Genomic DNA, 27565 nt, shown 5'->3' with positions numbered 1-27565 from the left:
TGATAATCTGAGCAATGTAGTTGAGGATAGTGATATTCAATGTAACAACCAGTGTTGATTTGTATTAATTTGTCTTGAGGCCCTGTATCATTTTGAATGTTCTTGCTTTGATTTGTTTATGTTTGTGATACTGGTATGCTGCTACTGTTCTATTTTTTTGTTTGTTTCTCATTTACTACTCTCTTCAAAATTAAAAAAAAATTTAAAAATAAAGAGGAATTTAGTATTTTTATTTTGATCATGATTAGTTCTACATATTATTGTATTTTCAAATAAAATTGTCAAGGAGATTTTTACATATTTGAATCTATTTTCAGAAGAATTGCTAGTGTCATAAATTGTAAACCACCTGTGTTATTTGTATCTTAATGAGAATATCACCGTCTTCAACATTACACTAATGAAATGACTTATTTATATCTGTGAAAAAGGAAGTTTTCTTTTAGCCACTTAATGACTTTTGTTGTTGGTAAAATCTGATTATTGTGGATACTGTATGGTTAAAATTATTGTCATAGTCATACAAGGAAAATTATAGATGTTTATATTGACCTCATTTTATGCTCTCATTTCATAGTATTTTTTACTGAACTACCCATTTCCTTATATAATAAGATTATTTTCAAGAAACGAGAATTTGCACCTTCTTTAAACATTATATCTTTTTTCTTTTTTACTAAATTGCATTAGCTATACTGTGTGCCTCTCCATATATTTTAAGTCTGTTTCTTAGTCATTTTCCAGAAACTGAAAAAAAAAATGCCATATACCCACAGCTTAACAAGGGGGGGTTTGTCCTTTGTGCAGAATTACAGTGTGTGACCAGCTATGTCCAAGGCAGAAATAGTCTAGCATGGGGCGTTGTGAAGAAATGCTGCTCAAACATGGTGACCAAGAGACAGAACAAGCAGAGAAGGAGCAGAAGACAAGACCACACCCTTTCTGGTCACAGCCCTAGTGACCCACCTCCAATCATGCCTCACCTTCTAATAACACTTTCAGGGGCTGAAATCATTAGTGGGTGAATACAGTGAGGAATCTCATCGCCTTCCAAAAAGCCCAACCTGTGAACCCATAAGGGGGAATGCTAGGTCTAAGCAGTAACATTTTTCTGGCCAGCAAATGTCCATCTCTGCATTATGTAAAATGCTATTGTTCCATCTCTAAGAGAAGCCAAAGTCTCAAAAAGAGAGTTAATTTTGTATGTATGTATACAGGGTAGTTAACATGGTGGATCTACTGTCTTCTATTTCTTTGCTGAAAGAAACAGTTAATGAGTCCTTGATTGATCAATATTGCATGTCTCTATTTGTTTTCATGAGAAACCATTCTGAAGATATCAGTGTGTAATACAACAAGCATTGTTAATTTCCTAGCACTTTGTGTGTGACTCTGTGTTGTTTGTATTGTTCTTTTGTTGTTTTGTAAATGGCTGTCTGTCTGTTAACCTTTTCCTCCTTTTATTTTTAAATTTGAAAAAAACTTCAAAACAACAATGTTTTTGACTAAAGGAAACATAAAAAAAAAGAGAGTTAAATATTCCAAAATAGAGTGGGTGGTACGGGATTAAAACGTTCCATTTGTAAAGGAAGAAATGGTGGATAGAAAGGACTGGAACCAAAACTAGACCAGAACCTGGTAGGGGAAACATTAAATCCTATAGCTCCCTATCCAGAGCAAGCTGTGAGCTTCCGAGAGCTTGGATGACCTGCCTCCCAGTTGTAAACCTCATGGCTTCTCTGTTGAGGTTGCTCTGCTCGTTGCTGTGGCCTTTTTCAGCAGATACTCTATGTTTCTGGAGTCTCCAGCTTCCCAGGGTCACCGGTGAACTTTTGCCTTCATTCTCACAACCTTTCACACAACTTTCTCATAAGCACACTTCCTGACCTTCCTAGCCTTCTTCTGAAATCTGGGTAGAAGCCTATCTTACCCCATAGCTTTTCATACCAAAATCTGTCCTAGTGTCTTTACGGTCACTGGCCAAAACAATGATACCAATTTTAAAAAGAGAAGTTTTTCTTGGATCACAGTTTTAATCCATGGTCTTCTAGGTCCAAAGCAAAAGTAGCATGGCAGAGAGAGCTCTTCCCATCATGGCAGGCTGGAAGTGGGAGGATGAGGGAAGAGACAGAAACAATAATATACCCTGCCAGGTCATCACCCCAAACCCCAACTCCAGCCAGGCCACACCCCTAATGACACATACAGCTACTGAACCAGTGAGTGGATGGATGAATGCACTGATGAGCATAGTACCCCATGATCCAGTCACCTTCCAAAAACCCCACCTCTGAACACATGAGGCTCTCGGGGACATTGTAGATTTAAGTCATAACAACATAGATTTAAGTCTTTTAACAACTTTATATGGATCCCTCATTTTTCATGGTTTTACCCTTCCGGTTCTATTATCACCACACATTGTACATTCTTGCATTATAAAGATTATCTCCTACTAACCTGTTTTGAAACTCTGTGTTATTGTTATTTTTATTTTTTCTCTTTTTAATGGAAAAGAAAAGAAATAGTTACCATTATTGCAGTAAAGGGAAACAAAATTTATATAAAAATTGAGAGATTAACTCGAAGTCTAATGTGATATACTTTTTGTCAAATATTTTCTCTGATCAAAATCAAGCCAGCCTCTCCTAGGCCTCACTGTTAGCCTATAAAATGTGAACAAAAATAAGTCTAGTTTTTCATATCTCAAACTCACAACCATGGCGAGATCATCATCCCTCTTACAGTACCTCCATTAGAAAGCTCGGGAATGTCAAAGATTTTACTTTTTATTCCAGCCAACACCTAAAGACAGTACCCATGCTCCCCAAAGACTGTGCGACAGTAGGATCTTAATTTTGATAAACATCACTTAACAAACCCTAAAGGATTTTACATGAAATATTCCATTTCCCAATTTTGTACAAATTTTACTTCTTTGAACCTATGGAGCCCCAGCCCACTCTCTTTCCTGTCTCATCATCCTCTCTTTGAAACACAAAGACACATGGGAAAAAAATCAAAGCTGAGTTCAATTCACAGGGAACTCCTTTTCCTATTGCAAGAGTGTAAAAGCCAGCAAACTATGTCCCTACCACTTTTGTATCTGGTTTGGTTTGTCAGAGATGATACTGCTCTAGGGAAGGACTTGTGTAGCAGAAATTTCTTTCACCAGTTTGAGTTCCGTATTCTCATTCCCGGTTAAGACTCTCTCTGGTCTCTGCACAAAACATGGAGAATTATCAGGGCTTCTCCTTCCTTTCAACAGACACTTTGAAATTTGGCTGTCTATCTATTCCCATTTTGTTTCTCAACCACTTCCTCAAGAAGTGGCAGGTGCTTAGTGAGGAAATCTGAAGCACTGGATTTGTCTCTGTCCCTCTTCTGTCAGATATCAACCTGTATTTTCCCTCCAGCTACCTTTGCTTATAATCTTCCTAAAATGGATGTTCTTTTCCATTTGAAAATTTGTGCATATTTTTTACAATTTCTTCATAAATATTCATGAGAATTTTAAAATATTAATTTATACACTTTAAACAATTGCCAAAATACAACAATGTGGCAATAGACTATTATTAATGCCATATTGTCTAGTACCACATGGGTTACACAAAATGGCTTGTACTTTATGACCTGCTTAAATTTGTCAAGCATTCTGATTCCTTAAGAAATTGTAGCTTCATGGCTAATTTTATCCAAATAATTAATTGATATTAGCTTAAAAGTAATGAGCCAGTCTATAGCTCATTGTCTTTGAACTCCAAAATTTTTGTTTATCCTTCACAATTGGGATCATCTGCTACAAATGCCTTATGTTCAAAAATACCTTGGCATGGCTCTTTGTATGTGAAATATCTGAATATCTCCAGAATTAACTCTTTGATATAACTATGTTCTCTTTAATGTTGTTGTGGCACAGAAAAGTTTATCCTTTTTCACTAGTGTGTTATTAAAGGCACCTTACCTTTCACAATAGCATCAAAAAATTGAAATACTTAGGAATTAACCTAATGAAAGAAGTAAAAGATCTATACAGTGAAAACTACAGTACTCTGAAAAAAAGAGATCAAAGAGGATTTCAGAAAATGGAAAGATATTCCATGCACATGGATAGGAAGAATCAACATTTTGAAAATGGCCACAATCCCCAAAATTGTTAGACAAATTCAATGAAATCCCAAACAAAATATCATTACTATACCTCACAGATCTAGAGAAAACATTCTTAAAATTCATCTGCAACCAGAAGAGACCCAGAATATCAAAAGCAATGCAGGGTAACAAAGGCAAGATAGGTGGTTCCTGTTCTGAAATTATACAACAAAGATACTGTGATAAAGTCAGCATGGTATTGATATCTATATATCTATATATATATAGATATATATATAGATATATACACCAGAGGATCAGTGGAACAGACTGGAAGATGCAGCCACAACCACAAGTACACTCAGCCACTTTATCTTTGACAAAGGGGCCAAACACTTCACTGGAGGAATGATAGCCTCTTTAATAAATGGTGCTGGAAAAACTAATTCTCCACATGCTGAAGACTGAAACTAGACCTATGTCTAACACCATGCAACAAACTAAAGTCAAAGTGTATTAAAGGTCTAAATAGTAAAGCAGAAACACTAAATCTACAGGAAGAGAAAGTAGGTAGAAATCTTGAAGACAGGGGGAGGAAGAGAGTTCATGAACAAAAACCAAATTGCACAGGAAAAAAATTCCAAGCATCAACAACTGGGATCTCATCTTATTGAAAAGTTTTTGGCTATCTAAAGAAACTACCAAGTTAAAAAGAAAACCCACAAATTGGGAAAAAAAATTTAGCCAGCCAGCCATAAGACAAAAGACTTTTATCTAGAACATATAAAAAAAAAAAAGCAAGCCCCCCCCACCAATTTCAAAGACCCAATGCAAAAAAGATACAATACAAAAATGAGCATCTGAGATGAATACACACTTCTCAGATAAAGAAATACAAATGGAAAATAAATACATGAAAAAATGTTCCACAGTATTAGTCATTCAGGAAGTACAATGTAAAACAACACTGACATTCCATCTCACCCCTTGAGAGAATGGCTATCATCAAGAGATCAACCAGTAACAACTGCTGGAAAGGCTGTGGAGGAAAAGGAACACTTCTCCACTGTGGTGGGAATGTAGACTGCTGCAACCACTGGGAAATCAGTCGAAAGATTCCTCACTGAACTATGATTAGAGGTCCCATTCAACCCAGCTATTTCTCTTTTGATATTTTTCCACAAGAACTAAAAACATCATCTGCTATATATGTGCACCCATGTTTATAGCAGCACAATTTGTAATAGCTATATCATTGAAACAACCCAAATGCCTATCAATGGAGCAATGGATAGAAAAGACGTGGTATTTTTCATGAAAGGAATATTTTTTAGCTGTAACAAAAGACAAACTCAAGGCTTTTATAGGCAAATATATGCAACTAGAGACCATACTCTTAAGTGAAATAAATCAGACTCACATGAGTAAACATCAAATGGTGTCCCTAGTATAAGAAACTGAAAGAGTAAATAAAATCTAAAAGGTACAATAGATACTGTGAAAGGGAAACTAATCAAAAGGAAATAACAACTGGGATGAGGGAATAGAGAAAAGAAAGAAAGAAGGGAAAAATATATGCACATACTTAAGATACTTAAGATAATTGTACTACTAATTTCTATTGGTTTGTTGAAAAGAACAGTTATTTTTTAAATGTTTGATCAGTCTTCCATGCCTACATTTGTTTATCTGAGTAATCCTTTAGCAGACAACAATATGTAATACAACATCCACTGTTAATTTCCTATCACCTTGTCTGAAACTCTGTATTGATGTTATTAGTTTTATGTTTGTTTTGTTTATGTTGGTGTGTTTGTTAATATATTTTGGTTTTTTTATCTTTAAAATAAAAAAAAAATTTGATGCTTATCAAGACTATTAATCCACAATGATAGTCTGAATTTTCATAAGGGTTCATGAATAAACCTGAACGTAAGAGGTCATTAGGTCTCCCAAAAAACTGAATTTCAGAAAAAGCCAGAGACTTCTTGGAATCCCACCTTCTTGTGACATGGATAAACCACGGGGATGTAAAGTCTTGAGTAATTCTCTATATGAAAAATGAAATAAGCCATTAACAGATCTACATTAATATGTTTACTCTCACATGGTTACCAGCATAGTTAAGAGTTTAGAGGATTCGTCTTTCATGTGCAAAAATAGAGTGATGATTTTTGTTATGTTTTCTGTTATACATATTTGTCAGGCTTATTTCTTAGGATGCAATATAAATGATCATTTTTATGATCAAATACTGTGTACAGTACTTTCAAATTGTTATTGTTTTGTGATATATTCATCTATTCATTGATGATTTTCTAAAGGTCTTGTATTAAACAATACAAATAAAGAGTTAATTTAGCATAATCTAAACATGGGTGAGCTTCCAATCTATTAGAAAACATTTGCACAAAATCTGTAAATGCAATATTAAGAGTCATTATAGATGTAAACAGAAAGTGGTCTTGTTAACAAAGGAAATAATGGCAGCTTACATCTCTGGTATTCCAATAAATTATATTTCTGAAACTTCCCTAAGAATGTGGTATGACTTTACTCCTGAAAAATAGATGAGTTTTACCTGCTCATCTCAGGAGATGTAGAGACTGATGATGGTGGGGGAGGAAGACAAGTGTAGTGATGTGGACTATTTAAAAGAGATTATTTGTAGCAAAAATAAACTCTATGAACTGCAAGTAATTTAATATGACTGGAGAGAGATAATTGAGAAGAATCTTAATGGTAGATGGTGCTAGGAAACCCATCAAAGCAGAATTTGACATCCCCCTAATTAAGGTGATTGGCTATTTTCGTTTTTGCCAGTGGGAAAGACATAATAGCTGAAGTAAGCAGGGAAATCTTAATATTTTATGTACATATAAAAAATATTAATGATGGATTGATGAAATCTAAGCAGTCATTTGAACAATCAGCATAATTTCTCATCTGTAAGCTTAATGAAGTCAATTTTGTGAATGAAAATGTCCAGTTATTCCCAGGTGCTTTAGTAGGTGCAGATTAGGAAGTAATGCCCACACATAGTATTTGGTAGCACGAGAATACAGTCAGTTTTAGAGGTCATTAAATTTTATAATCATACAAATTGTGAAATAATTGCCACAGTAATGAAATACTAGAATCTTACCAAGTTGGGGAGGGAGGAAATAACTGGTTTCCTTAAAATCATTTTTAAAGTAAATGGAAATATTACATATTTGCATATGTGGATGAAATACCAGGAAAAAAAAAAGAAAGCATCAGAGAAATTATCCAGGTTGAACAAATGTAAAGAGAGAGCAAGAGAAGCAATAATAAAATTCCAGTGGAATGTTAAAGAAATCTTGGTGAACAATAGAACATTTAGCTAATACCAAATCCAAATAGCAAAGATAAAGTCAAAATGTCTCCTAAGCTCCACAGATGTTCTCTGAAAAGTAGGATACTGTCAATGTAAGTTTTCTGATTCTTTATGAAACTCTAACAGTATTCTTCACTTTACTTTTATGAGAAAGGATTATATCATACCAGTGGGTTGAAAAAACATGTATTTGAAGGAATCAATGATTTTTTAAATCTTCCATGTACATTTAAAATCATTAAACATTAAATCTTCCATGAACATTAAAATCAGTTCATGAAAATATTCACTAAAATCCTTGATATATTCTCATTAATCATGACATATTTGCTTCAATTTGGAAAAAAAAATTACTAATTGCCTCAGCTTTTCAAGCAAAACAGACATTTGTACACATTAATACTTTCCTGCACTGTAATATTCTAATAAGGGATCAAGTGAGGATCAATGGAGCAGATAACAGTAAGGCTTTTTATGGTCAGCTCTCTAAGGAAGCCAAGCAGCTGTCATCAGTGTCAATTTTTTTTTCTAGTAGAACAAGCCATTGTTTTGCATTTTAGATGTATTGCTCAGATCATAGCTGTGTAAACATAAGACTATCTAGGTGGATAAAGAATTCATTATCCTCACAACAAAGACAGGTATGTTCACCACAAAGATCCATACCAATAGTTAGCCAAGGTTCAATTATGAGTGTTTGAAGGAATTTAAATCACAATGTGCCACTTAATCTCAACTGTCCATTTCACAGAAGTAAGAGGCTCCCCAGAGAGATGACTGGATTGTGGAGGCCCTAACCTTCACCACAGCTAATTGCTATTAGGAGGCAGTATCTTAGAAGAAGTGGTTCGCAAAGTGTGAAGTTGGACACAATTCTGGTCCCACTCTGTGCTTTCTGGATGCCATGAACTGAGCTGCTATAATCGACTGCATCCTTCTGCCATGTTTCTGCCTTGGAGCAACCTGCATGAACTGAAATCTCTGACGGTGAGCTAAATGAGACAAACCTCTCCTCTTTTAAATTGTGGGAGTCAGATATTTCGCCCCAGCAATGAGAAAGCTGATCTGCTCACACATTAATCATAGCATAGGCTCTATGTCTATTTTGCTAAATGTTCATGGATAAGTTTTTAAAATGACTTTAAGCACAGTATCTTTTGGGCTGTATATGTCTATAATAAAGAAAAATACACAGCATTCTAAAACCATATTCAGTTAATATTTACAAGTAGTATAAATTTTTCAATTAAGGTCAAGAAAAATGACATATTTATGTTTTATCTCCCAAATACCACATGAAACTAATGACTAATGATTTTGTAAATATAAAACAATTTTTAAGCCACATTTGGTGTTGCAAGGCCTGTAATCCCAGCACTGGGGAGGATGAGGCAGGATAATCGCCGTGTGTTCCAGTTCCAGCTGGGCTGTGTAGTGAGTCCAAAGCCAGCCTGGTCTACACGCTAAAACTGTCTCAAAAAAATAGATCAAGACATGATAGAAAAAATATGGTGAATGTTCAAATTGAAAATTTATTTTGAAAGGAGAAAAATTGCATTAATTCCCTGCAAAATAGTCCTCTTCCATTCAAATACACTTACCACATCTTTTACTTTTAGATGCAATGTCAAGTTATTTAAATGTTCTGTTGGATTTACAGTGTTTACCTTTTCTGGTCATTTTTATTATGATGAAAAGGAAAAAGTCATATGATGCCAGATACAGTAAATATGGTAGATGAGGACACTTCTAAAAGTCTGCCTTTGCTGTGGATGGTACTTGGCAGCGGAATTCACGGTGTTTTTCAACACACCTTGTAAAGCCCCAAAGGAGGACTTCCACAACTGCTTCAGATAGTGGCAGAATGATACAATTAGCGTGTTCCAAGCAAACAGCAGGATATTTGAGGGAGATTAATGACAATGTCTTTTACTATAATAATTTGTTTTCCAATTTAAATAGTCGCTGTGTATTTTGATCATTTTATTCTACATAGAGCTTTCACATCTCATTTCTGGAGATTTCACATCATGTAAAGGCTCAATCATCACGCTCATTCAACTTGTACCACATTTTTTCTAACCAGTGTTCCTCATTTAAAAACATAATTTTCAATCATTTTATTTTACTTTGTCTATTGAATGAAGTGTCCCACAGATACTAAGCACTTGCTTTATCTGATCCACCCTGCTGGACCTAATTGTCAATTATTACAAATCAAATAGCCTTGACTTGATGTAAAATAATGAATATTACACTTGATTGTACATAATAGTTTTACTTGCTTTGATAAATATATTTATTTATAACATATCAGCCTGTTAGATATTTAAAAGGCAAATATTTCCCTTTTTTATATCTACTGCCTTAAAATGTGCCTTAGTATGTGGAAGTGTATTCAAAATAAATTACATCAATGACCTCATAATGCTAAGTTAAGATTTTTAAATGTATGATTCATAAAAACATAGCTGAAAATATACCAGATAGTTTATTTCTCTTCACATGTGGAACTCAACAGTAAGAAAAACGAAAAGTGTATATTTTTCTTTAAAAAGTCTTCATCGAGAAAATGCATCATGATAAAGGATGCATTAATCTGCCAAATAAAAACCATGTTCTGTTATTCATTATAAAAGTCATGTATACATACATTAGTCTTCATTCCAAATAAAATGGGTGTTTTAAAAAAAATGGGTGTTTTATACAAGAATAATGAATTAAATAAAATGTTTTACTGGTTATTTAAAGTGAGAAAGGTACTTCTAAGTTGTATTCCTGTGTTTTGTTCTATAATGAGAAAAAAGTAAATATCACCAATTTTTTAATTTAAACATTGGCTCAAAATACTGATTTTCATGAACTGATTAGATGAATGATATTTATGTCTACCCTTAGTCAAACAAAGTTTAAATAAGAGAAGTTATTTTGTAAAGTACCAACCATTACTGATGAGTCCAACATCTTGGGGAAAACAGTGGTCTCTTAAATGCCAGGTTTAGTTGTAAGAGCAGGGACTTGGGTGAAGGGTTTAGTGGGTAGTAGCAATCCTATTCTAATAAATAATTTCATCTTTTCAACCTGCCCCAAATACCATCACTTTGAGAGTATAAACACACTATCTGAGAGTGAACATATTTGTGACATGGAGAAAAGTAATGAAGTTTTTCCTGTTAAACCATAAAATATGGCCTATATGACTCAGTTTTGATTTAGCAGAGCAGCACTTTCTATTTGTGAAGAAACTTGACATAAGCATTTGGTGACTTTTCAGCCCAGTCTGGCAGTGAGTAACAGATAACTCAAAATAATAGTGCATTAGCCATGATTGAAGTTTATTTCTTTCTCACATAAACATTTTAAGGATGAAAATCCAGGCCTTAATGGAGACTTTGCAATGTGTAAGCCTCAGAGACTGAAAGTACTTGTGCAATGTCGTTTACACCTACTGAAAGGCCATGCTGTGGGTTACTCCGTGGTCACAGATGGATATTCAGGTTCCAGCCATCTTCGCTACATTCTAGTGAGAAGGAAGAAAGAAGAGAACCATAAAAATAGACAACAAGCTTTCAACTTTCACAATAGTTTATGGAAGTAAATACAGAATATCAACTGAATTTCATATACCACAGGCACATTTACTATGTAAGAAATCTGTGTTCAAGATGGCCAACTGTCTACTCATCCATCCATCTCCAAGTAAGACTAAGAGAGCAAAAACGGGGAAAAAGCAGTAATGTACAAGGTGTTCCAAAATATTAAAAACAACCAAAAGTATACATACTAACATTTTATTGTGAGAACATTTAGTAAAATATTGCAATAACAAGCTATGAAGTAGGAAAGCAAATTGTGAAACCATATATAAACTATCCTTTCTCCAAATGCATGAAGAAAAAAGGCTAGAGTGGTTTAATCATTTATAATGCTTTTAAATTAAAATTATTTTGAATCATGGGAATTACGGAATGAAAGTTTAACTATAAACAGTCATTAAGAATCCTGGCTTCTGTGAAGCAGATTTCCTGTCTTTGAAATCTGTTCTAACATTCACTAGTTGTATATCATGGGGTATTTATTTAAGTTCTCTGTGCTATAGTCCTCTCAAAGGTAAAAAGGAAATAATATTTCTTGTAAATTTGTTATAAGGATAAGCCACTTAACATATGTAAAGAATTAAAAATAGTGTAGCATTAAAACAGTATAACATTATAACTCTTCAAATAAAATTTATACTCATTATATATGTGTGTATTTGTATATAGTGTTATTTTATATTTATTTATAAGTATTTGAAATTTATTATTTGTAATATATTATTTTCAAAAATACATCTGTGAAACCTTTTCTACACTACAGAAATGTGGAAAGTAAATCAAAAATCTTCATCTTCAGAATTTACTAAATGGAAGGTGGCAGTAGATTTATAAGTTAATATTCAAAGCAGATATTCATAACACTCTAAGAACTTATCTAGATAACAGAAGAAATGGATTTCCACCCTTATTTTTTAACTTAGAGTATGACAATATTAATAATATCTTCTTCACTTATGCTTTACCAAGTAGAATCAATTTTTATCCAATGACTTGTGAAACAACAATGCAAATGATTATAGCGAAATATGACACAAGAATTCACATACTTTGTTGCATGGGAAAAGTCATTAAATGCAAACCCACCATATTTAATAAAAGACAATGAAAGATTAAGAAGTAATGTCATAAATTATAAAAATCAAAATAATTAAATAATTCCAGAACAAATATGGCCTCTACACAGAGTTAATGATCATTGATATAATCCACATCATTTAGACAGTATAACTTTCTCTACATTGACAAGCAAAAGAATATAACATTAACCCATGAGACATCTACCTTTCATCTCAATTGTTTAATTTTTTTGTAAATTGATATAAAGTTCTCAATTTTATCTCCTTAAAATAATTTCATATTAAGTGTTTACTCTCCTCTTTTTGTTTAGATATTTAGAGTAAAATTATGCTTTTGCAATCAAAATCTGACATAAACCAGTCAAGGAGAAATAGAGAATCTTAAATTATCATATAATATTCTAGATAGACTTGAAGCATTTTTAATTAACTATATACTTAGAGAATATACCAGGCCAAGTAACCATTATTTCTCCACAGTGATCAAAATGTTTTGTTATGAACTATTCAGAGAACTGTAGCTTTTTAAATTATTATAAATGTGTGTGCAAAATAATTTTTAAGAGTGTAATCATCTCAGTAGTATCTAACAATCTGAAATCAGCAACTACATTCAAAATTCACATTGTGAAGCCAACCAATTTAAATCGTGACTTGTTTTTATTTCTGCTGAGTAGATATTTTCTTCTTGTCTCCTACATGAGCAATACTCTATAATTTATAGTTTTAAACTGTTTAATAAAAACTTTAATGCATATTTTTCCTCAAACTGGTAGACTGGAATTTTTAAGACCTGACAGTTATCTTTTGAGCAAATAATCACATAACAATTTTCTTTCCTCAAAAATGTCTCAGGATTTTCTGGTGGCATTCAGACTGTCAGCAGTGGCTTCATCAATGATTACGTACAATGTGAAGATGCCTCCAGGAAGTCCTGTTTCATACTTCAGAAAGCTGATGTTAGCAGATGTATGGGTGCATGGGCTTGGAAAAATAAGCTATATAATATAATAGGGTTTGGAACAGAAGGTTAAAAAAATGAAAGGAAGAATTTCAAGAATATCATCCTGTAGGAACCGGATAATCTAGTGACTTAGTGAAAAATAAACACTCATCAAGAGCAAAGAGTTTTTTTGCATTTGTTTTAGGCGAAGTATTTTTCTCCTCCTAATGTAAAATATACGCAGTGGAGAATGAAAATCAAGTTGCAGGTGAGAGGTGATCTCAAGTCAACTCCAGTCTTGCTGTGTACCAAACAGAGGTTTCAGAGGGGGTGTAACAGTCACAAATGCCATCAATAAGCCGGGCATGGTAGCAAATGCCTGTAATTCCAGGACTCGGGAGGCTGAGGCAGGAAGATCTTTGTGAGTTTGAGACCAGCCTGGGCTACAAAGTGAGCTCAAGGCCAGCCTGAAGTCCATAGCAGGAGTCTGTCTCAATAAAACAAACAAACAAACAAAAAATTTAAAAAAAAGTGCCATCAATACATAACAAGTGCCAACAATACATATGCATACTGCTCCAGGATACTTTAAATAATCATTCCAGAAAAGAAGCAAGGCAAGAGGCCTCAATTGCACTAGAAATGAAGATAATATTTAAAATTTTCTGTGCACATTGCGTAAATAAGGAAATGAAACACGATTATACGTAAAATATATTTTTATTAAAACAATACACATACACAACAATACTATATAATATAACACTGTCAAATGAGACACATTAAATTATCCTACATGTGTATTTACCATACTGTTAACCATTTCCAGAAAATCTTATCCTTACTTGTTGGATGGAAGAAGATTAATGCTACTCTGAGCACCCTCACATAAAGAAGAGTTCTCTGTACCATATTTGCACTATAATTTATCAGGATAGCAACTAGCTCTCAAAATATCAGCTTCACAAATAATGGCATTCATGTGCAAAGTAACTTCTGATCCTAATTTAAAATAAAAAATATTACTTAGAAAACTATTACAATGTTAGAGCATGCTATAGAAAGAACCACTGTGTAGAAACCAAGACATGAAGATGCAGATGTTAACTCTGGCAGGGCCAAGAAGACCTGTAAGCTACTGAACAACTAGGGTTAAAGCTTTCTAAACCACACCGCACAAGTAAATTTTCTGTAATTTCCTTGCTAATGTCCCTTAGCAGCATGCCAGAGAAGAAAAACATTTCAGTTTGAGATATACTTGATATCACTAAGGTAACAGAAAAAAGATAATTCAGTACTTCTAGTTTCTTTTCCAGTGTACACAAAATGTTGACATTAATTTCTTCTTTACAAGAATAACAGTAATGAAAAAAAAAAACCTAAAATCAATAATTTTCCTAAAGTTTTATCAGGGAAGTGAGGTCCTAGGACAAACAACCATGCTGAAAATCTGAAGAAGCAAAAACTTGGGGTGAAAATGGACCTAATTTGAGATGATAAACTTATAAGGACAGCTAAATGCAGGGAGTCTTCACATGCCCATGGCATTTATGTCAATCCTTTATGGAAAGATGAAGGAAAGGTTTCCTTAAGAATATAGAAGACAGATTAAAAGACTAGTCACTGAAAATTAACCTACATGCATTCTTCCTAACAAAGTTCTACTATCTTTCCAAAGCAAAATGGTCTTCCTTCAGCGATTAAGAGAAACACATTTCTCCTACATTGTTTCTCTCTGGTCTTCCTGTCTCATCTAAGATGAAAAAATTTATACAAGAGAAGCAAAACCTATGAAGATCACAGACCAGAGACACAGAAATACCAAATAAATTGCAAGATTTTAAAAAAGCCTTCCTCTCCAACTCCTTAACACTGTGCCAACAAGGTGCATGTTTAAGACAGTTGGAAAGAACTGGGAGAGGTAGTGATGAAGAACCTGTCAGAGGGCAACAGTTAGAGAAGCCCAAAGTCAAGAAAACTTCCATTTGACCAGGCTATTCCCCTTCTTTTATCTTTCCAAAAGAATTAAAAACATCATATCACAGTGATACATGCACACTAATGTTTACAGAAGCACAGTTTGTAATAGCTAAACCTTTGAAACAGCCTAAATGCCCTTGATGAATTAGATAAAGATATGCTTTTTTTTTTGTACAATGGAGTACTACTCAGTGATAAAGACAGATACACTTGAGACATATCTAGATAAATGGAGGCATTTTGAAACCATACTCAAGTAAAATAAATGGACAGGTATGCGTAAATATCACACTGTTTCTTTGGTATGAGAAACCAAAAGTATAAAGAAGGACCAAAAAGTATAATAGATATTGTAAAATAGAAAGAAAATGTTCAAATGAGAATGTGAACTAGGGAGGGGGAGGGGGAATAGAAAAAAGAAAAAAAAATAAAAGTAGAACAAATGGAAACTAAATAAAGCTGTTGTAAATATAGGGGAAGAGGGGCTTGAAGTGGGGTGGAAGAATGGAATAAAAGAAGAATGAAGATATATCATGTATAACTAGGAGTTCCCTATGATGAATCTGATCATTATGTATATCTAAAATATGCCAATAAATTTAATTAATTAAAAAAAAGAGTATTTACAAAAAGATCAACAGAGAAATTTAAATCTCAGGGTATGTAAGCTGCAGGAAATGACAAAACTCCATCCCATGTCAGATTAATTGAGAAAATAAGATGTAATAATGTATGTGATTATAACATATGAGTGAGTGGTACTGAAGAAAGTAACATTGCAAGGAATAGCTGGGAGAAGTTAAGAATATCCTATTGCAGGGTATCTATACTACACACAGAGCAAAATAATGATGTTTAATGTTGACATAAACTAGTTAAAATGTATATTATAAACTTCACAAGAAAATGATTTAAAAATTAATGATTGTCATAGGAAAGGAAATAAAATGGAATCATCTAAAATATATACTTAAGGCAGAAAAATTGCTTCTTTCAACTAATGGAAAATAACTACATATTTATTGGTGTTGAACCAAATATATAAATAATCAATTAAAATATGATCACAGCACTTTGGGAGGCTGAGACAGAAGGACAACAAAATGAAGTACACACAGGCAACTTAGTGAGATCCTGTATCAAAAAAATATTAAAAAATAAAAGGGTTGAAGATGTAACTCACTGCTAAGGTACTGGGTTCAAACCACAAACAAGCAAATAATGGCTAAAATGAATTCAAATACAGTGTCAATGTAGATTAAAATCAGCAAAGGTTTTAGATTGTTTCAAAGTAACAAAATGGAAAATAGTATGCCAACCTAACACTAATGAAAGAAAAGATGAAATAGCTTCATGAATTTGAGAAAAGTCTGACTTCAAAATAAGAACTCACAAAGAGTTGGGTTACACAAAGAAATTAATAAAGAAGTTAATTCTACATGAACACATGGATAATGCTAATTATATATTCACTGAAGACTAGACCATCGCATATTTAGAGATAAGGAGAAAAGAACTGAAAGGATAATGGACATATCCACATTTACAGTTGAATATTTCACCATCCTCCTCAGTAATTAATGCATTAATCAGGAAAAGTCAAATTGGCTAATCTTTGCCCTACTTGATTCGATCACCACTGTGAATCAATTTGATCTAATTTGTATTTATAGAATCCTCTATCCAACAAGTGAGCAATACATACCTCATCAAACTCCCATTGAAAATTTGCAAGATATATCACATGTTGGGCCATAACACGCACCTTAATATAGAAAAAAACAGTGGAAATTATGTAAAGATAGTAAACACAGAAGAATTAAAGAAGTACAGTGACAAAATATATAAGTGGAAAATCTCAAAAATTAATAGAAATAAAACAATGTCACTCTATACAACACACGTGCCAAAGAAGATTAAAATTATTTTGAACCAAATGAAAATTAAAATACAGTGTACCAAAACATGTGGAATTGAACTCACAACCTTGCAACTGCCAGGCATGCGCTGTGCCACTGAGCTAAATCCCCAGCCCTGAGAGGAAAGTTTATAGCAGTGAATACACATTGAAGAAGAGTGATCTGCAATCAACAATCTAAGCTCCCATTTTAGGAGACTAAAAAGGGAAATACAAACTTTAAGTAAGAAGAAGAAAAGAAAAAATTTAGAGCAGAAATCACTGAAACTGTGAGTAGCAAAATAATAGAAAAATGTCATAAATTGAAAAATTCAATAAAATTAATACAACTCAAATCCTAACAACTATGGGACTATATAGGAACATAAAGTACTAATAGCAGAGATGATGCAAAGTTCATAATTGTAATCTTATGGGGTAATATGAAAAATTATATTCCCATAAATTTGACAAATTAAATAAAATAGACTAAAGCTTTGAAAAGCACAAACTATAAAACTCGTATAAATTGTAATCCATAATCTAACTACTCTTATGCCTATTAAAGAAGCTAAAACAATATAAATTATCTTTCAAAAATGAAATTAACAAGTCTAGAAGATTTGGCTGGTGAATTTTTCCTAATATTTAAGAAAGAAGTGATATCAGTTTTGTAAAATCTCTTCTAAAAAGAGAAGCAGAAAAAAACTTCTGAAACTCAATATGTGATGTTCTAATTCCCTTGACTCTTAAGCCAGACAAAGACATGATAAGAAAGGAAAATCACAAAATAGCCTTTATGAATACAGATACAAACATTCTTAAAACTCTATGGAAAACTAATCAAATATATGTAAAGTAAACTATAAACCAGATCAAGTGGGATTCAATAAATAAATCAGGAGAAGATGGAAATGTGCTATGCAGAATTCCAAATAATGTCTATAGCTATTCTAACTTCAACAAGGTGAACTGCAATATCACCCACTCTACAAACGTGGGCTGTATATGGTGACATTTTACAAATGATGCAGTTGGAATGAAATAGGAGGCTTTCACAGTGTAAAAATGTGACAACACAAAATGAATCCAGAAGATTAAAATTACTATCACCACTGATAATTCATGGTGATAGAATAGACCAGAGATAAGATATGAGAATGATACTTTAACTATATTAGCACAAATAAATTTGTCTAGTTTAGTTATTGGAAAACATCAGGCATATCTTTATGAAGAGCCATTACACAAAATTCCTGAGCGGTAATGATCAAAAGTGTTAAGGTAAGTCAAAACAAAGAAATTCTCAAAAGCTGTCAAAACCAGGAGGAACTTGAAAAGGCATGACAGCCAAAATTAACATGGGATACAAATTTGGCTTAGAACAGAGAAACAAAATGACATGACTGGAATATTTTACAAATCTAAATTAAAACAGGTACTGGTATTAAAAATAAGTTATTCATTTTGGTTCATTAATTTTAACATGTATAATATTAAAAAGTAAGGATTTAATACTGAAATCTCATGAGATACTGGAAAATTATCTTATTTTGTAATAATTCTCTAATAAAATTTTTTAAAGTTTATTTTTTAGAGTAGGCTATGAGAGAGTCTCACAAGAAAGTATAAAGTTGTTCAATGCCATGTGTATATTTCTTCATTTATCCCAGGAGATTTTGTAGAATGTCTCTGGAGTGGCCATTTTGACATGTCTCTAGAGCAGTAAGGGGGCAGAAAGCAAAACTCTAGTGTATCTTTCTCCTGCCCAGTGATTCAACCTAATGGTTGATGCTGTGTAATATAAAGGCTGTAATAACAGTATCAACAAGACCACAGAAAATACCATGAGCTAATATTCTACATTATGACTATGGAAATATTTGATGAGTTTATCAATGATCAAAGATGGAAGGATGGATTTTAGCTTGAGAAAGTATAATTGCTGACAGTCTGAAATTCTCAATGGAATTCCAATAGGAATACCCACATTTACTTACTTTATTGCTTCTGTTTATATCCTACTACACCACTGGCTGTATTTTCCTTGAAGATAATTCAAACAGCTGACAAAAGATTCAAGAAATTTACAAAAGAAAAAAGCACAGCAAAAGAATATAGTCAATATAAATCAAAGGGAAATCCTCCATTGTTTGTTCAAAGGCTATACTGTTAAAACAAATAGAAAGTAATAAACCTCAAGGAATTTTTAAAAAAGTCTATATCCAATTCAGTAACAGAGGACTGAGAAATCAAGAGCCATATCTCTCCTAATATAGCCCTTCTATTGGGTCAACCAGTGTGCCACTTTGGTTGAAGGGGAGAAGCAAAGGTCTTGAGGGCAGGTTGTGGGTAGAGGAAGCTCTTGCTCAGAAGGTGAGATGTGGAGACTCGCTTTAGTGCTGCCAACTGTGAGTGGGGCAAAGAAGTCTCTGGCTGAAAGCACTCAGATAGATCCACGACCCCTTTAGAGAAAGGGTAGAATGGCCTGCTGAAACTGCTAACAGTAGTGTCATGGTTAAATTTACTGTTGCTTCAGGTGTATTCCTGAGTCCAGGACTTTTAGGAATTGAACTTGTTCACGACATTGTTCCACCAATGCTTGCTAGCCCTAAACTCACCTGTTTGAAACTCTTCCTTCTTGGAAATCCTAGAGTCACTGTTTTTTTCTGATGGGAATATGATTTTTCAACTGAATAAAGAACACCAACGTATGCATTAAAATAGTATGACATTTTAAAAGCTTATGCTCGAATTTGAGACAAATATATCTGATTTTTGGCTTTTCTAATCTTAAATTCAGAGTGATTAGTTTTATATCTTTTGTCCCTTTGTTTCTCATATCTCAAGTGAGTGCATTTGCCCATGTCCTTGGTAGTCACTACATAGCTCCAGAGAAAGTTATCGCCAGAGTACTAAGACAAGTTTGATTAAAGAGTGAACAATGAAAGCCAATATTCCACATTATAAATATCATTGATAAATTTATTATTGTAATTAAATTACAACAAATTATATTTTATCTTTTAAAATTAACAGTAGTGTTTTTTACTTTATGATTATGAAATATCATAGACCCACCTAGTCATATAAAATATTTTGAACTTCACATACATATGATGACATCCTATCTTTCCATTGGCAGCAAACATTTAAACTGAGCTTGTAAGATCAAAAGGGATAGTCAAAATGCCATTTAACTCATTTCCTCCATGTTTCCAAACTCTAGAAGATTAACAAGCAAGTATATTTGGTCACATTCCGAATAAAAGATCTTATTCAATTGTATTAGTTTATTGTAGTTCTTGTAAAAAAAATAGCACAAGCCTAGTGTATTAAAATAGCATGTTTACTGTCCTGCAGATCTAGAGATCAGAAGTCTGAAATAGGTTTTAGAGGGCTCAAATCAAACTGTCAGTAGGGTGCCCTACTTCAGGGGTCTGTTGGAAAAAATTTGTTTCACTGCATTTTGCAGCTTCTAGAGCTTTATTTTTCTCATTCCTTGATCATGGTTACTTCATCTTTTTGTTACAGCCAGTAAAGTAGTATCACACATTAATGATCACATCTTCTATTTTGTCTGTTATTAACTCTTATCCTTCATCTATCTCATAGGACACCTGTGATTAGATTTAAAATCCATTGGAAATAGCCAAAATAATCTATCTGCGAGAAGATCTTTAAGAACTACATGTACAAATTGAAGTTTGTAATGTAATATTTATTTCACTGATTCCACTCATTTGGATATCTTGGGGAATGATTATTCAAGAGTATGGAAAGAAAAATTAAGTAATAATGCAAACAATGGAACAAAAGAGGAACAAAAGACTAGAGGGAATAGTTGTAAAATATGTAGAAGAGAAAATAAGATGGAGTTTAAACATAACTAAATTAAATTATAAGAAATAGACTATATGCTTCAATTCTTAAAATAGACAGAAACTGTCAGCCTTTAAAAGAAAGATTATACATAACCACATGCTTCTAAGTATTTTATATACACTCATGAAAAGATTAAAAATAAAATGATGTAAAAAGATATAGCATGCAAAATCTAAATCAAAACATAGAGGTTAACATATATTAACATCAGAAAAACTAGGCCTCAAGACAGTTTTTCAGGAGTTAAAGAGAGTCACTTCAGAAAGATAAAATTATCACTTGAATATTCATAACTATGTACTAAATAAAAGAGTTTTAAAATTCATGATGGAAAAATTAGCATCACTAAAAGAAGAAAAAGTACAAATCCATAATCATTCTTGAGAATTTAGCATCCTTCTTTGAGTCATTTATAAAGCAAATAGACAAAAATGTAACATTATAGAACATTTGCACAAAATATTCAAATAACTGAACTAATTAATATTTTTAGATCATGGTGATGCTAAGTAATTGCACAATCATACAACAATCTCAAAATATTCCAAAGTTTATAGACCATATCTACTTTAACACCAACAAAATTAAATTGAAAATTAAAAGATACTGGGGACGGGGATTTAGCTCAGCGGCACAGCACCTGCCTGGCAAGTGCAAGGTCGTAAGTTCAATTCCCAGGACTGGAGAAAAACCAAAACCAAAAAAAAAGAAAAGAAAATTAAAAGATGCTGTTATTTTTCCTAAATATTTAGAAATCCAATAATATATTAATACTTAGGCTTAGGTATATAACACATCACAGAGGAAAAAAAGAAAATATTTTCAAATGCATTTGATTTAAAGCTCAAATATGAAATATAAGTAAAAAAAGTAAATTGGTACTTAGAAGGGAATGTATAATTTTAAATACTTACGTTGCAAGGCAGGGAGTTTCTAAAGTCAGTGAGCAAAATTTTAATTTAAACTATAACACTGTATTAGTGATAATACAATAATAAATTAAAATTAAAGTATTACATTACAGATTCAAAAAATAAAATGCAATATAAACAAAAATTAATGCAAAAGTTGTTTTGAAAAAGATTAGTGAATCTGTAAGCAAACAAGACTACTCAAGAAAAACATACAGACCTTCAAAATTAGAAATGCAAAGATCTTTAGTGTAGAGTCCATTAATACTAAATATATAATAAACAAATATAAATATGTTATGGCCATACTTGAGGTATTGGAGGAAATGGACAATTCTTTACAAAACAAAAATAAATAGAAGCTTTGAATGTCCCTATATGTATTTTTTTTAAAAAAAATTCATTCTTAAGTTAAAATCTTCAACAAAAATCACCTACAAAACTAAATAGATAAAATGGTAAATTTTCTCACACATTTAATCAAAATTATGAGTAAACTCTGACTAGCTAAAATTTCTAACATAGTTATATATATGCATATATAAAAACATGTGATATATATAAATTAATATATAAATATATCTATATAAATATATAAATTAGTATATATAAATTTGATATGAGCTCATTATATATATGTAAATCTACACCCAATAATACAGAAAAAAGACAACTGAACTACATTGACTAGCTCCAGACATAAAAGGATATACTAAATTTTGAAAACAAACCTTAACAAATCAACAAATTACAAATTAATATAAAGATACTACCTAGATAAAAGGAGAAAAATCACTTTCCACTTGCCAAAATTAAATGTGTTTTCAAAAAATCTTTTCAGTAATTCTAAAACACAAGGGCAAATGTCTCTTCTTTAGTTGAATTATCTTCTCTTACCAAGTGATAAAACTGTCATTTTAGCATGCTCTTCAAAGAATTTACCTGTGGAAAACAACAATAAAAAGAATGAATAACAATTCATTAAGATTTAAAAAGAAATTCAACTCTGATTATTTTCAAATACATGAGTGAGTGCTTATCATAAAGAATGGCTAATAACCAAACTAACAGAATCTAAATAAATATATTTGAGAACAGGATACAAGGCCAATACAATAGATTTTAGGTACAATATTAGAACCAATGCTCTACAAAAAAGCTAACAGTACACATTCATAAACTCAGTGCTCAAACATTTCTTAGAGAAAAAAATAGGTACATTTATGTAAAAGAAAAACAAAGTAAAATTTGGGATCCATTACCAGTATCTTTTCAATAAATATAACCCAGTAAGAAAATGAAAGAGAAATCCATTGTCTGAGGGAAAGTGCTCAGTATATCTAACAAAGAACTTATATTGAAAATATATAGAGAATTCTTACTCATAAATATTAAGAGCAAATATTGAACTTTAAAATGTACCAAACACTTGAGTAAATATTTCAAAAAGATATTTGGATGTTCTATAAGGAAATTAAACGATGTTCAATGTAGTTATTCATTGATAAAATGCCAACTAAAACCACAGTAAACACTACAACATACCACCCATTAAGCTAACTAAAAACAAAACTAAACTAATACTGATTAAGATGTGCAGCAAATAGAACTCTAATACATCACCTTCATGTTGGTATCTGAAATGTAATATGCACTTTAAGATAGTGCTTGTTAATTACAAAGTGGAAATAAACCTCTCTGTGGTGCAACCATTAGAAATTTATGGATTTATTGAAAGATATTAAGTATCTATATATAAATATGTGCATATAATAATGTTAATTTTGATTTCTATTCATCTAAGCAAAGGAGAAGAAGTGGGAAAATTCACAAAATTTTTGAGTGTATAAATGTATTGTGATACATTCATTTTATAGAAAAATAAGAATAAAGAATCTTTACTAGTTAACAAAATAAATCAAATAAAACATTATTTCAAATAAAAGGATATAAAATTTTTATTGTACATTTTCATTTATTTGATGAAATTCTAGATTTTGTAAAAGTAATCAATGGTGATAAAAGTGAGAATAGTGCTTGGTTCTGTGTATGTATGGCAGAAAAATTTTTATTGAAAAGTAAATTGAACTTTCTGGGATGACTGAACTCTGATTTGAGTGTTAGTTATGTGAAGAAAAACAATTCTACACTTATTGGACACCATATTATTTTATGTAAATTTTATATCAATTAAAAGGCTTTTGGAGTTAGAAAATAACTGACTATAAATGGAACACTTACCATATTGGAGAAATGTCATTACCAGGAAGTTTGCTGAGTGAATTAGAAACTTATGCTGGTAATACAAAGCTGTATGCAACAGTTTATAGCCATTTTATTAATAATCACTAAAACAAACAGTTTATACCAGTTTTTCAATTATTACTAAAACCTGGAGACAACCCAAATACCTTTCAACAGCTGAATGGATAAACATATGGTATAACACGCATATAACTGAATGCTATTCAGAAATAAGGAAGAACAAACTATTGATTCATATTGCATTGTGAACAAACATTGAAGGCATTTTGTTAAGTAAATGAAGCCATCTCCCAATGGATATATATGGTATGATTTCATCTATATGATATTCTGGATAGGACAACATTACAGATAAACAACATATGAGTCAGTGGGTGGGGCTAGAAGAAAAGATTGTCTACAAATTTACAGTAGATAAAAACATTTGAAGGTGGCATTACTGTTCTGTACAGTGATACGTGATGGATACATGACCACACATTTATCAAATCCCTAGAATTTTATTTGTACAGTGAACACCACTTAATGAAATTTCAAAGACAGAAAAAAACAAAAACAAACCATGATGTAGAGAGAACATGGGATGAAATTCCTCTAAAAACAATCAAATTAGTTTCTAAATAAATGCTAAAGCTACACTGAAGAATGTGGGCAAGTAAAGAGACCTAAATATGTTGGTAAAACTGTTCTGAGTGGGTGTTTGAAAGATAAAGGCTGGAAATAGATAAAACCACTTTACTACAGTTAACAAATTTTTTTCACACAAGAATATTATACATGCACAGTATAAGAATATTATATATGGAAATGGATAAAATATATAAATATAGGTGTACATGTGTGCATATACTTGCATGTATTTCTATCATCTGTCTGCTTGACTGGGTTAAGGAGTGACGCCCTCCAAGTTAAAATAAATACTTAACACCAACCTAAGTATGCTACTCAATCCAAAAGAAAGGACAGAGCTCTTTGGGAATGGAATTAAGAGTTGATTCTGAAGTTGGGGTAGGTAAAATACAAGGAAAGCCTGAAAAAACTGACGGTGGCATTTAGTAGGTGCCAACAATAAAACAAAAAGAGAGAAGCATATCAAAACACAGAAAACTGGGCTGGGATATTGCTCAGCAGGAGAGTATTTTCCTAGGATATCTGAGGCCCTGGGTTCAATTCAGCACTGTTTTTAAAAAATAGCATGAACGGGACACAACCAAAAATTGCAAATCGTGCAATTTCAAATATTTTGTGAGTGTAAATAATAACAGCGTTGCCTTTGAACTAAAGAAAAAAGTAAATATCCATAAGTACTGATATAAAGAAATGAATAAATAATTGCATGGATGAGAAGGGTAATTCTTACAAAATAAATCCTATTTGAATATGCAAGAAAAAAATAATAAAATGAGGAAAACAGAAAAGCACCACTACAGTCACTAGATCACACTAGATCACTACAGTCATCGTTTCACAGTTCACTATGAAACATTAAAATTCGTAGGCAAAGTTTTCAGGCAAACAGAATATCTGCCTAATCTCCATGTAGCTTTTCACACTAATTACAAAGTTAGGAAAGAGACGTAGAGGTGGAAACCTCGGTGATATCAATTTATACAAATGGTAAAGTTGAACTTCACCGGGAGAAAGCCACGTTCTCCTTGACACAGGATGATGAAAGAGAAAATCTGCCTCTCTGTTCTTCATCTAGAGTTCAAACTCCCAAGTGAATAACACAATAATAGGACAGTAATCAAAACTTGAACTTGTGACAAAATTCATGAGAAGCACTCTTGGGTTCCAATGTTTTTTAAATAACTGAAAAATCATCACAGATTGGAGGTGTCTAAAGAACCATGAAAACTGAATGGAAAATGAGGCCCTAGATTGAACTCTGGAATAGAAAGGAGAGATTTATTGAAAACACCAATGAAATCCAAATAAAGTATAGTTTTGTTTATAATATTGTACCAATTTTAATCTCTTAGTTTTGACAAAATTGCTATGGTTACATAAGTTTTTTAATATTCAAGGAGGCTGAATGAAAAGAATTCAGGAACTGTGTATTGTCTTCTCTAATCTTCTGTAAACCTAAAATTATTTCAAATTCAAAAAGAAAATATTTAACGTAAAAATCTGAGTCTTTATGTTCCAGAAATATTTAAAAAAGAATAGGAGGTCATCTGTTGTTCAAAAGGTTTAGTGAGTTATCTTGTAAAGTGAGCAAGACCTAGAGCAGATTTTAGAGTTGGTATTTTGATTAAAAATGTATTGTTCTGCATGATAAAAATAATTATTATAAATTGACTCACTGCTAATTATCAGCATTCTCACTTCCCACCCATTGTTACACATTTAAAAAATAACAGCTTTATTGAGGAATAATTGATGTATAATAAAATGGTCACAATTCAACATGCACCACTGGTAATTTTTGTTGGAGGTATTTATTCAAGGAATCAGCATTGTAATCACAAAAGTGAACACATGTATCCACTGAGTATTACCTCTTGTCTCTCGGTAATCTCTCCCTCACAGAACTCCCTTATCTGCTCTGGAAAATACTGTTATCTGCTTTTCAACATCTTTTACTTTGTGTTTCTTAAGTTTAAGGTAAATGGATTTATCAATGATGCAGTCTTATTCTAGGACTGTTTGCACACAGGATAATTACTCTTTGAGACCTCTCATGCTGTTGTATATGTAAGTAGGTAATTTCCTTTTATTACTGAGTAGTTTCCATTGCCTACATGTGCACTGTTTATCTTCATATCTGTTGAATGATATTAATCAATATCCAGTTTGAGATTATTATAAATAAAATGCTTATAATCCCTTGTGTTGTATGTTTTTATACTATATGCTTGAATAAAAGGACTAACTATTGAGTAAAAACCTACATTTAAAATGACAGTTTTAAAGTAGATATTTGTTTTATAGTTTAAAGAGCTGTAAAATGTTTCAAAACTTGTTTGACATTTTACACTGTGCCAGTGTTGTATGATAGCACCAATTCCTATATTTCCTTACTATCACATAGTAGGGGCAGTCTCGAGAGTCCTTCTAATAGTGGCCCATATTGTGCTTCCATTTGGTTTTTCTGAGTGATACTTAGCATCTTTACATGTGCTGGAAAGGAAGAGTTTTGAAATTTGTTACCCCTTGAACATTTTCTTAATTTATTTCTAAATTTTGCGAGTCATACATGTTGGACACAAATCTTTTCCACGCATTATCAATGAGCACATTTTATCTCATTTTGTTTTATGAATTTTAGTCTTCTAATAATTCTAATAGTCCATTTATTGTGAGTAGCATGTAGGACCTTAATATATTTATATGCAAAATAGAATAATATTTTTTGTGTGTATATATATATTCCCTTTCTTTCTTTCTTTTCTCCTTTCCTTCATCCTATTGTTCCTTCCTTTTAAGCAACTTCTTTCCCTTTCACAATATCTTTTGTACCTTTTGCGTTTATTTACTCTTTCAGGATCTTGCAATAGGTAGACAATATGATGTTTATACATGTGTGTCTGATTTATTTCACTTATGACTATGG

This window comes from Chinchilla lanigera, unplaced genomic scaffold, assembly GCF_000276665.1.
Source record: "Chinchilla lanigera isolate Chin_1 unplaced genomic scaffold, ChiLan1.0 scaffold00027, whole genome shotgun sequence".
Lineage (NCBI taxonomy): Eukaryota > Metazoa > Chordata > Mammalia > Rodentia > Chinchillidae > Chinchilla > Chinchilla lanigera.
Note: the sequence above shows the minus strand (reverse complement) of the source record.